This window comes from Amblyomma maculatum, chromosome 6 (genome assembly GCF_055883805.1).
Source record: "Amblyomma maculatum isolate TAMU_Amacu chromosome 6, ASM5588380v1, whole genome shotgun sequence".
Taxonomy (NCBI): Eukaryota; Metazoa; Arthropoda; class Arachnida; order Ixodida; family Ixodidae; genus Amblyomma; species Amblyomma maculatum.
Genome location: NC_139349.1, coordinates 162,215,596 through 162,226,619, shown reverse-complemented (window position 1 = coordinate 162,226,619; position 11,024 = coordinate 162,215,596). Strand labels below are relative to the sequence as shown.

The 11,024-nt window shown below is 43.7% G+C and overlaps 1 long non-coding RNA gene across 2 annotated transcripts; it reads left to right on the top strand.

Moving 5' to 3' along the window:
* Window positions 1-1,391: 1,391 nt before the first annotated feature.
* Window positions 1,392-10,228, top strand: LOC146187326 (uncharacterized). 2 transcript variants are annotated; one of them, XR_014707911.1, is made up of 5 exons: window positions 1,392-1,462; window positions 3,292-3,428; window positions 8,053-8,210; window positions 9,117-9,257; window positions 9,992-10,126. It is a non-coding gene; the product is annotated as an uncharacterized LOC146187326 (long non-coding RNA). The 2 variants fall into 2 exon arrangements; XR_014707912.1 differs by having other exon boundaries at window positions 1,404-1,462; window positions 3,295-3,428; window positions 9,992-10,228.
* The last annotated feature ends 796 nt before the right edge of the window (window positions 10,229-11,024 follow it).

Genomic DNA, 11,024 nt, shown 5'->3' with positions numbered 1-11,024 from the left:
CAGCCTCGTGAACTATATCAGCGCGCAACCTGCGGTCCGCGGCACCGACCTCTGTAAATCAATTAAGTGCCCTTACGGCACAATTAACACGCACTTGACCCGAACCACGGAATATCGACCAGCTGTAGCTGAACATATTCATCCTTCCGCTGTGATCCATTGGGAACGTTATGCTAGTTCTAGTCGCAACCACCCTCTCGAGATGTTGGCTGCAAGCTGTCCTTCAAATCCAATGCGCGGGAAGGATGCAAGGAGGCGCTTGGCCATCAGAGCGCGGCTTCGAGCTGGAGGAGGGGGGGCGTCTAGCCGCCCTGCGAGCAAAGCACACAGCAGTGCGCACGCACGCACGCACGCATTCTTTTTTTTTTTCCCTAGAAGTGCGGGAGGTATGAAAGGAGAAGCGGGCAGGCTAGCCAACGTAGACAGCGCGCGGTATCAAACCTGTGACGGCTTCATTTATGCGCCCTTCAATCAATAAATAAATAAATCAATTTTTTGTTTTCAAATCCAGAGGACGGGGGGGGGGGGGGGGCACCTCAGCGAGAAAGCAGTTGCACACTGCTTGAGAGTGCCGAGGACCCTCGCAAACATCAGCAGGTGACAGCTCAACAGGAAGCTAGTTTACATGGAACACATTACAGGCATAAACACAGGCATAAACATTGCAGACATTACAGAGATGAACAGCAGCAAAAGCAAAAAAAGTAAAGAAAAGGAAAACAGATATGTGTTCACCGAATAACAGCGCAATTTCACGGTATTACCGCAGTGATGTCATCAATACAGCAAAAGGGATGGGTTTAAAGTTTCACAAAATATTCACAGAGCAAAGTTGTCTCCGAGTAACAGTAACGAAATCAGCAATCAGTTTTTCGTGTTTATTTAGCACAAATGTATGATGCTCTCAGTCTTGAGAGCTATTTCTTTTTCGCCTCTGCAAAGCTGCATGTGTGTGAGCGCGCGTGCGTGCAAATAACTCATGCGCAGGCACTCAATATGTGCGGCTCCGCATACGGTAAGAACTCGTTCTCATTACAATGAAGGAAGCAAACACACGATCGCTGAAGTGGGCCCGCCACTCCGAGTCTCTGCGTCGCCTCGAATACCAGCCACCCCACAAAACCACCGGAAGAAAAAGAACGAAAGCACAAGATAGCGAACGTACAGAACTGACGCTCGCTCGGCGTTCCACTAATCCCGCCATTCGTCTGAGCAGCGCGGCGCGACAGCGCGACTGGAAAAAAAAAAAAGAAAGCGAACTCCACAAGACACGTGATGGAGCAGCGCGGCGTGGCAAAAAAAAGAAAGAAAGAAAGCGAACTCCACAAAACACGTGATGCAGCTTCATGTGTCACGTGATTGCGCCGAAGATCTGCAAAAGCTCCCGTGACTGAGAAGCGGCGTTTGGCTGTTTGGCGACGTCGAGCGTGGAAAATAGTTCTTTCTGCCAGAAATCTTCAATGTAAGTTGACAAACTTTTTCATTCCTTTCTTATAAACGCTTTGCGCACACTCACGGAAAATTTTGTGTTTCAGAAGTGAGTAGTTTTTACATTACAAGCGTTTACCCATTTTTTACTTTGCTGCATACTGCACGACCAATGCTCTAGGAAGTTTTTTCATTGTTTAGCGTTTTTATCACCTAGTTAAGTTTTAAAAAGTGATCCTCGATTGTCCGCGGCCTCTTTCCGATCAGTTTGCAACATAGTTCAGATCTTTAAGGCGTTTTTTTGCGGAGTTATTACTAATTCTTCAAACGTAAACAACCGCCTGGCCTCGCAGCCATAACCGTCAAATTTCAAATATTGAGAGAGGCCTTGTACTGCGTAAAAGCTATGTAGACGTATAAAACCTGTCATTTTTAAATTCCATCAGATGTGTGCGATCGCTCGCTACCTATCTGTTTTATTTATAGCGTTTCTTCGTTGAGCTCGCATGAGGCGACAATTCGCGGCGACATGCCGCGCGACGCCGTCGCGCGACGGGTTGAGGGCCGCCAAAGCATTGCCGCTCGTCGCTGTCGCTCGGTTTCTGGGTTTTTAGAAAATTTCGAGTGTCGCCCGGAAGCAGCTCGCGAGGCAGCCAATCGCAGAGCGCTGTCGAGTGCTCAACTTCCGTTCTGGCTTTTTCTTCTTTTATTGCGTGTGAAGTTTGTTTTCCTAGTCCGGATCGGGCGAAGAACCTGGTGCCTTCACGCGCTCACTTCGTCTGATTCGTGTATATATGAGTGCATCGAGATAATTCAGTAAAAGCTTGGAAGGGTAATAAAAGAAAGAAAAAGGTTAGCGTGGCTAGATATTGTTAATTTCCGAAAGGAGCAGGAGAACGTCACTGCTTGCAATGCAAATCGGCATCGCAGTGTAGTAGCGCACCGCTGCGCTGTGACCCTTTAAAATACGATGTGTTACAAGAAATTTAATCAGTGTCTTATCGTACCTCATGCTGTTTAGTGTTAGAAATGGGATATAGCGTGATTGCATTCCCCTTGACCGAATGGACGAGGCGGCGGTAACAGAGCAACGCTGAAAACGCGCCTCTCTGTCGCTGAGCCCCGTCGCTCCGTGCGGTATGCACCAGCGACAACGACAGGCGTTGGCGGCGGCGTCGCGCGACGGATCGCTAGGGGTTGTCGCCTCATGCGGTTACCGCACAGTCCATAAGCAACGACTTTCCGCCTAAAATTAGGTTTTTAAGCTTTCCTTTAGAGTAAGCACAGATTGGGGGGGGGGGGTGATATATAATTTTATTTATAACAATTCGCAGACTTCAACGCAGTAATAGTTATATTTATATCCTTAGTAGGTCAGTACGTATGATTTTAGTACAGGCCCAGTGTTCTTTTTCTTTTTTATTTAACAGAGGCGTGGCAAGTTATGTGGGTCAAGCTAACAATTGGCTGTGAATTAAGCGATTAGAGCTTTCAAACTTAGTCTTCTGTTTTGTTTAATTTCTAAGAACCTTTAAGCTTCACAGAGAAACAGCATTTTTGAAAAGTGAATTTCAACTGTGGAAGTTCTTCGTTTATTAATGTTTGACATTGCTGACAAGGGTCCTAATTGAAACAGATGATAGGATCGAGTTTTTTGGTAACTTATGGCATGTGACCTAGAGCTGCTAGGAATTCATTTTCTGAGACAGCTTTTTTTTAGGAGTGTAGGGAAAGTAATGGTATGTTATGGGTTTTGAGAAGCATGGATTTAATGAAGTCTTTCTTTTACTGTGTTTACGGCTTGTTTGGCTATAATGCTTGCAGTCCAGCTGATGCAATTGTATTGTCACACTGCTTTTGCAGCAGATTTCATCTGCCATCGAGGGAGGGCTGCCTGAAAATGAAGCAGACAGCATCATGAATCTGTTGAGGCAGTTTATTCTATCAGCCATGGGTGCCCTGCCCTAAAGCATCCTTCCTGTAAAGGAGACATTGAATTGGTAGGTATCACATGCTGATGTTTTTTGCATTCATGTGTTTGCTTTATAACTGTAAAATTTTTATTGGTTCATGCTTTGCATTTATTGTTTTCTTTTGAGAGTATAAAGGGCGGATGTGTAACAGGCTTCATTAAAGCAAAGCTTGAAACCAGCTCGGTGTTGTTATATGATTCTTGCTGTGTTTTTAGCGCAAGACTGACATGTTGGTGAATCTTGCTCATAGTCTGCACTAAAGAAAATTTTTCATGGCCTCTTCAGAGCTTTAAAACAGGAGATATACTTAGCTGTTTTATTGCAGTAGTATCTACTATTTCTAGTTGAGGCAAAATTGAGTAAAACTATGTTTTAATAGCTCAGTGACAAACATGGTTTCATAATATAGCTGACTGCACTGTGCATATGTGTGCATGTTCATGCTGACATTCAGTTACTGTTTATTTAGACTGCCTCAGCATATGTACACATACATTGATGTTTCACTTGACCAAAGTTCAAGGGACCTTAGGAAAAAGTTTGTTGAAATGAAAGTTCATAGGACTGAAATAAATGCGTGGAAGATTGTTTCCATTAGCTTCAAGAAATATTCAGTTCAGTCGTTCAGTCGTGTCCGACTCTTTGTGACCCTATGGACCATGTCACGCCACGCTTTCCGGTCTCTGACTATCTTCCTAACATCACATAATTTCATCTGCAGTGCCTCGAGGATACCATCTAACCATCGCGTTCGCTGCCTACCCCTTCTCCAGCGACCCTCAACCTTTCCCAACATCAAATCTTTCTCCAGCAACTCCTCTCTTCTCATCAGATGACCAAAGTAGCTGAGCTTTAACTTTAGAATTTGACCCTCCAATGAGCAGTCAGGGTTTATGGTCGACAATATCGACTGATTTGATCTTCTGGCAGTCCAAGGAACTCTCAAGAGTCTTCGCCAGCACCACAATTCAAACGCGTCAATTCTTCGGCTGTCAGCCTTTTTCACAGTCCAACTCTCGCATCCATACATTACAACTGGAAAGACCATAGCACGAGTTATACGGATCTTGGTTGGCAGACTATTGTCTCTGCCCTTTACTAGGTGGTCAAGGCTAACCATTGCTCTCTTTCCCAGAAGCAGGCGTCTCCTAATTTCATGACTACAGTCTCCTTCCAAGGTAATCTTGGAGCCCAAGAAGAGAAAATCTGTCACAAATTTTTAGGTTGTTCAAATCTTATCTGAGCCCATTTATTTGTCACTGCCCTGATTTGCAAGGGAAGAATGCGTAACCTTTTGCAGCACTTTTGAAAGGACTACAGTGGTTTTGAACTCGATTACTGTGCAAGCTCCTGAGAATCTTGCCTATCACAACGGCCTGCTGAGGAGACAAGGCTTTTATTTTCTCCAAGCAGATCATGGTTAACCAAAATGCACACACATTTGCAATTCTTGGAGCTAAAGGGCCTGGTAGGGCTGAAGATCTGGCTATGACTGTACAGCTAATTAAGCGTGCAGACAGCTATGGATTCATCTGGTTACAAGCTAGTGTAGACAGCCAATTCACTTTAAAGCTAAATAACGGCCACTTTTCTTCACGTGATAATGAAGAGGGGTTCTTAACATAAAAATATGCTACAAAGAGTGCAGACTGTGCTTTTTTAAGCACTCAGTATGACTTTCAAGACACAGGATAGCACCGCGGAAAATGTTCGTTGAACTGAAATGAGCAATAACTGAAGTTTGTTAAAATGAAGTGCGTTTGCATAGTGTTAAATAGAGCTTCAGTGGGGAGATTTAATAAAGTTCGTACAACTGAATACATCGTCTAAGTGGCGTTCGTTCAAGTGGTATTCTGTTTTTCTGTGACTAAATGAGAACATTTACTTTGCTCAAAGCAACATATACACAAATATTTACTTTCTTGCTAGTCACCAAGATTTGCAATTAACTTCCGAACTCATTTTATTCACAACCTAAATAAATGCATCGTTAACCCTAGAGCCAAATAGTTACTAGCAATAACAAAAGTAATATGTTGATATTTATCTGTTGGAGAACATTTTCTCTTTGTTTTGTGTGTTTTTGAGTTCTGCAAACATGAGGGGGCTTATTACAGAAGGGGTGGGCTGCAAGATGAAGAGAAGTATCAGTGTGGCGGCCCTTTTCTGTTTATCAAATAATAATGCATTCTAACATGTAAAACGAATGCCTTTACAGCCTTCTAAAAATCTTTTTTAAATTGCATATTTGGGTTCTGCCTGGATAAACATAGATGGCAGAGAGAGATCTTTCTTCCATGGGGTGTGAACTGTATTTTGTGCAGAAAGCCAGAGGCTGTCGAACATGTGTTTATAGATTGTTGTGATTGGGTTTTTTGGGGGCAATATCCTACAGTGAACTTTGCTCAAACATGTCCCTTTAAACCCCCATGGAATTTCGTTCTCAGGTGTTGAAAATGTGTTCTGTAAGATATGATAAGGCTATTAAGCTTGCATAGCGCATGGAAGCGCCGAATAGCTGTTCGCCATGCTGATCTTTATTATCAGACCTATCCAAGAGTATAATGAGGGTTTTGTCCAACAGATGATGTTTTGAAAGCTCAGCCATGTATACCTGTGTTTATCAATGTAGTTGAAAAAGTGATCAGTTTGAATGCAATAATTAGAGTTATTGGATCTAAACTAGCTCTCGGCCAGCCTGTAGTGCTTGTCAAAAGGCAACAGTGACAAGAAGGGTGTTTTGCTAGAGCTTTTAAAGCTCTTAAATCTGTGCAGCTCTGCTTTAGTACATGCATTGTCTCCTGTACATGGCTAGTTAAATGATTTCTGTTCATTTTATTACAAAAAGTCATTCTAAATCTTTAGAGAAGCTTGCTCACCTCTATTGTTTGTTTGCATTGTGTTCACGCATGCTATAGCTGGAAATGATGCAGTATTAGTTACAAGTAAATAAATAAAAGGAGCAGCAACTACATTTCCTTCGTCCGCACATTTTTAAGAGCAACATACATGGGCTCATTAGATTTTAGTGTTATTTGCAACTGTGTTTGATAGTGAAAGATCTTCCTCTCATTGCATAGAAATCTTTCAGAAACTTCTGAAATAGTTTGATACCTGGTGATGTGGAGGTTGACTTCCCAGACAGAAATGTATTCCTATAGTTCATACTGCACCAGCCAAAAGATGAGACACAGCAAAGAGGAGGACAGGACAAGGCTGGACTATCAACTGAATGTTATTGATAAAAAGAAAACAACGAAGACTCCTTCCGAAAAGCTCGCGCACAACCCAACCGGTGGAATGGCAGGAAATTGGGAAGAAGATGATGAAGAAAATTCAAAGCCAATTCCAAGTCAAGGCCTAACTAATGACTTTTCTAATAGATGAAATTCCTTACAATGAAGGCTAACCGACGCCTTAGCCACACACTTGTCCTCGGCTTTAGCAATGTAAAATGCTTCAACCAACTCTGCAGAGTTGATTACCATTGCTGTAAACTACACCCGTATTATTGAAGTCAGGTGCACAAAGGGACGGGTCATGCTCCGACTTACACTCTCGGGATTGCACATGTAGCGCAAGATTAGAACTCTCCTTCCCTCCCAGAGAATTGGAGTGCTCCGTCAGGCGCACATTTAGACATCTGCCTGTCTGCCCGTTGTATTTACAGCGAGAAACAAGATAGGAGCTTTGTGCGCTAGAGTTAGAAAGGGGCTCGACAGTGTACCTCGTGATAGTTTTCGTTGTGCAGTGTCACATAAGAAAAAGTTCACCACCTGCAGAAAGAATGTGGTCTACCACGTTCCGCTGAATTGTGGTCGGTGCTACTACGGGCAGACAGGCAGATGTCTAAATGTGCGCCTGACGGAACACTCCAATTCTCTGGGAGAGAAGGCGAGTTCTAATCTTGCGCTACATGTGCAATCCCGAGAGTGTAAGTCGGAGCATGACCCGTCCCTTTGTGCGCCTGACTTCAATAATACGGGTGTAGTTTACAGCAATGGTAATCAACTCTGCAGAGAGTTCGTTGAAGCATTTTACATTGCTAAAGCCGAGGACAAGTGTGTGGCTAAGGCGTCTGTTAGCCTTCATTGTAAGGAACTTCATCTATTAGAAAAGTCGTTAGTTAGGCCTTGACTTGGAATTGGCTTTGAATTTTCTTCTTCATCTTCTTCCCAATTTCCTGCCATTCCACCGGTTGGGTTGTGCGCGAGCTTTTCGGAAAGAGTTCGTTGTTTTCTTCTTATCAATAACATTAAGTTGATAGTCCAGCCTTGTCCTGTCCTCCTCTTTTCTGTGTCTCGTCTTTTGGCTGGTGCAGTATGAACCCATACCAACGTGCCCAGTCGTCAACCTTGTTGTATTCCTATAGTACCGTATGCATGCACAATAGATAAACGTAACCCCTTGCATATACACTGAATCTTCCACTCTAGAAGAGAATTTTGTGCAGAAGCATTTTACTGTAGTTTGCCTCTGTGGAGCATTGTATTTCTAATTTTGTGCTTCTCTTTTTATGCTGTTACTCAGCAACATATGAAGTATTCCTTGTTTGTTTCTGTTACTTGTGCATTTGACTTTTCCTTTTTTTTATTATTCGAAATAACTTTCTTCCTTCTGTTCTGACTAGTGTTTTCGCATGCATATGCAGTCCTCTTGATGCTTCATTGAGCCATATCTGGAGACTCCCTGTTGCCGTGGTCTGTGCCGACAAGTAAAAACTAGGCAACCTGACTTCCGGGACAAGTAGCAGTGGGACGTAGCTGCATGGTTTCTTCAGCATCCATGTGGATTTCTTATGAAAGACAGGTATTTCTCCTATATTTGACTTTCATATGTGATCAAGATTTTACCTTGGTGACAAGCTCTTGAAGGAAAGGATAGACATTTATGGCACTTTCTTAATTTCTTACTCTCGGGAATACACTATTACGACTTGTTAACTGCATATGTAGCAAAAATTATGTGTGACTGCATATTCCAGCAGTAAGCTGCATGATTTTTTAAGGATGAAATAATTTAGCTCCTATTGTCGGTAGCCTACTATTGACGAGCCAAAGCAGGCAATATTAGGTACCAAAAAGTGATTATGCGGGGCCGGGTGGGTTTTAATGAGACAAGCTCTCCACATTTTAAGCCTTTGTACAGGGCCAACGTGCCTCCCTAAATGTGTCTGGGACACATGCAAGTCTTGTATCCTCAAAAGGACCTTGTCTAAATTTAAATAAAAGTAGCGCCAACCTATTTTGAGTACGACCAGTTCAGCAGTAAGCTCAAAAAAAAGGCATTCATGTCTTGTGCGATGTCAGTGCACGTTAAAGAGCCCCAGCTTGTCAAACGCTCTGAAGTCCTGCCCTACAGCATCTCTCATAGCCTGGGTTGCTTTGGGATGTTAAACCACATAAACAAAACCAGTCATTTTTTACCACCCCATCTGAGTTGTCTTTCCACGTGTCTCCAAATGATAGTGCCTACATAAGACTTGCCACTATTCCTGAGATTACCTAGATTATTATGTATTGATGTATTTTATGAATATGTAATTTTCCTCAGTGAAGCATTGCGTTTTCAATTCTGGGCTTTTCATGGTGTCACTCAGCAACCATATGAAATACTGCTCCTTTTTTCTTTTACTTGTGCATTTGACTTTTCCTTTATTATTCAAAAAATCTTTCTTCCTGCTGTTCTGACTAGTGTTCTCATATGTACATGCAGTCCTCTTGTTGCTTCATTCGACCATATCTGGAGACACACTGTTGCCGTGGTCTGTGCCGACAAGTAACAAGGCAACCTGACTTCCTGGACAAGTAGCAGTGGGACGTAGCAGCATCCATGTGGACTTCTTATAAAAGAAAGGTATTCTAAATTTTGCTTTCATATGTGATAAAGATTTTACCTTGGTGACAAGCTCTTAAAAGGAAAAGATGGGCATGAGTGGCACTTCATTTTCTTACTCTCTGGGAATACACTATTGAGACTTGTTACCTGCATATGTAGCAAAAAGTATGTGTGGCCGCATATTGTAGGCTTACTATAATATACTTCATCATTCCCTATTATCGCTCTTGTATTCCCCTAGGTGTTTGGTGTAGCTGGTCTCCTTCAGTAATTACTTATGTGTGTGTGTGATCTGCTATGGCAAACATAGCCATCACTCAGGAAAAATGGGAGCAAACAGGCATAGTGGCATCACTTGCTGGTAGCATGCACCAAAATGTATGTATACATACTGATACGTTGCCGCTCAACATGTGTATTTGCTTGATGTAGCAAATGGCAGAGGAGAGAGTTTATCTGATGACCAAGCATACTGGCGTGTAAATTTCACTCCTTTGTTTCCTGGGCCCCTATTGTGATAAACTAATGTCGAATGATATAGAGGATCAAAAGGAATACAACTAAACACAGCAAGAGTCTCTATCTCCTGAGGGTGTTTTGCAGGTACTAGTTTGTACAGAAAGTAGTTGGAAACCAGTTAGCTTATTTTGAGGAAAAACAGGCATCTGAGTGAAGAGAGATGTGTGTGTGAGGCTAGCACAAAGCGTGCGAAATTGGCAGAAAAATTTTGAGCATGTATATTTCTTTTCTAGGTGACACCGTGATAAATTTTGATATGGCTGGTACATCAAACACACAATGTTGTTGCCGTCGGAAACCAACTGTTTCTGTGTCAAGGGTTTGTGCAATAAATGAAGGTATGAATTTGCATCTGTTTCTTTTGCCACTCTCACTTTTCACGAAATATTACATGCATGTGAATAGTGAGTAAAATACACGTTATTATTGGACACTTGAAATATAGTTAGCATAACACAAGGTATTAATACTTTGTATGAACATGATTCTTTAAAATAACGGTGGCCAATTATCGGAACACAGTCGTTACAGTGTCCATATACGCTATCGATAGGCTAATCATAGGAGGTATAAATACGTTCTATGTAAATACATTCTATTCAATCACGGTGGCCAATTGTCGGAAGGGAGATCATACATAGAGCATACGTGTTCTAAAGACTTTCTTTTGATGGTCGATAGCTTCTATGATCATATTGTCTAAAGACATCGCATAAAGTGATCATAGACATTTTTGTAAGGGGCGCGGCACCCGATCCAGGGCGAGGTCCGCCGCCACCTGTAGTTGGTTTGCCCAGGCCGCCACGCTTACGTATGGTCGCGGCGGCTCGGCCCCCTCCTGGCTTGTCCAGGTGGCCACGGACCGGAATTGCCGTTGCCACGTTTCAGCCGCCGCCGCTGGAGTCCGTCGCGGAGACCGCGGCCGCTCCTGTTGCAGGGGCTGCTGTTGCTGCGGCCACTGTTGCTGCGGCCACTGCGGCCGCGGGTCGCACTGCTGCATCCGCTGCGGTTGCTGCGGCCGTGGGCCCCGATGCTGCGGGCCCCGTTGCTGCGGCCTCAGCCGACGAAGGCCCCGCTGCTGCTGCTCTTGCTGCGACCCCAGTCGCAGCTGTGGCCGCCGGCGCCCTGGTTCTCGGCAGCGTCCCGGTGGCCGACGGAGATGCCGGTACTGCTGCTGCTGCATCAAGCTGGTCTCTCCGTCAGCCCTGACCAGGCGGGCTCCGTCCGGTCTCAATTCCTGGCCCGAGCGGCGTGGTGTTTCTGACG